Below are 1,606 nucleotides of genomic sequence, written 5' to 3'. Positions count from 1 at the left end.
GACAAGCCAGAAAAGCGCAGTAGTAGTTGCGCTGAGCAGGATAGCACGCTTTTCTTTATCTCTATTCTTTTTATATTTAGTCAAGTTTTGACTAAATATTTTAACATCGAGGGGGAATCGAAACGAGGGTCGTGGTGTATGTGCGTGTGTCTGTCTGTGTGTGTGTGTGTGTGTGTGTAGAGCGATTCAGACTAAACTACTGGACCGATCTTTATGAAATTTGACATGAGAGTTCCTGGGTATGAAATCCCCATACATTTTTTTCATTTTTTTGATAAATGTCTTTGATGACGTCATATCCGGCTTTTCGTGAAAGTTGAGGCGGCACTGTCACGCCCTCATTTTTCAACCAAATTGGTTGAAATTTTGGTCAAGTACTCTTCGACGAAGCTCGGGGTTCGGTATTGCATTTCAGCTTGGTGGCTTAAAAATTAATTAATGACTTTGGTCATTAAAAATCTGAAAATTGTAAAAAAAAAATAAAAATTTATAAAACGATCCAAATTTACGTTTATCTTATTCTCCATCATTTGCTGATTCCAAAAACATATAAATATGTTATATTCGGATTAAAAACAAGCTCTGAAAATTAAATATATAAAAATTATTATCAAAATTTTTTTTTCGAAATCAATTTAAAAACACTTTCATCTTATTCCTTGTCGGTTCCTGATTCCAAAAATATATAGATATGATATGTTTGGATTAAAAACACGCTCAGAAAGTTAAAACGAAGAGAGGTACAGAAAAGCGTGCTATGCAGCATAGCGTAACCACTACCCCGCTCTTCTTGTCAATTTCACTGCCTATACCGTGAGCGGTGGACCACGAGTATACGGTCTTGCTGCGTTGCATTGCGTTCAGTTTCATTCTGTGAGTTCGACAGCTACTTGACTAAATATTGTATTTTCGCCTTACGCGACTTGTTAACTTTCTGAGCTTGTTTTTAATCCAAACATATCATATCTATATGTTTTTGGAATCAGGAACCGACAAGAAATAAGATGACTTTTTAAAAAAAATTGATTTCGGAAATTTAATTTTAATCATAATTTTTATACTTTTAATTTTCAGAGCTTGTGTTTTATCCGAATATAACATATGTATATGTTTTTGAAATCAGAAAATGATGAAGAATAAGATCAAATTGTTTTTGGATCGTTTTATGAAAAAATAATTTTTATTACAATTTTTAGATTTTTAATGACCAAATTCATCAATTAATTTAAAAGCCGCAAAGCTGAAATGCAATACCAAAGTCCGGCTTTTGTCAAAAATTGCTTGGTCAAAATTTCAATTAATCAAAAAGCCGGTTATGACGTCATCAAAGACATATATCAAAAAAATGAAAAAAACGTCTGGGAATATCATTCCCAGAAACTCTCATGTAAAGTTTCATGAAGATCTGTCCAGTAGTTTACTCTGAATCGCTTTACACACACACACAGACACACAGACACACAGACACACAGACATACACACACACACACACACACACACACACACACACACACACACACAACGACCCTCGTCTCGAAAACTTGACTAAATGTAAAAACAAAAGATATTGCATCTTCATTCATGATAGTTTTACGTTCACTTTCAG

This window comes from Littorina saxatilis, linkage group LG7, assembly GCF_037325665.1.
Source record: "Littorina saxatilis isolate snail1 linkage group LG7, US_GU_Lsax_2.0, whole genome shotgun sequence".
Taxonomy (NCBI): Eukaryota; Metazoa; Mollusca; class Gastropoda; order Littorinimorpha; family Littorinidae; genus Littorina; species Littorina saxatilis.
Note: the sequence above shows the minus strand (reverse complement) of the source record.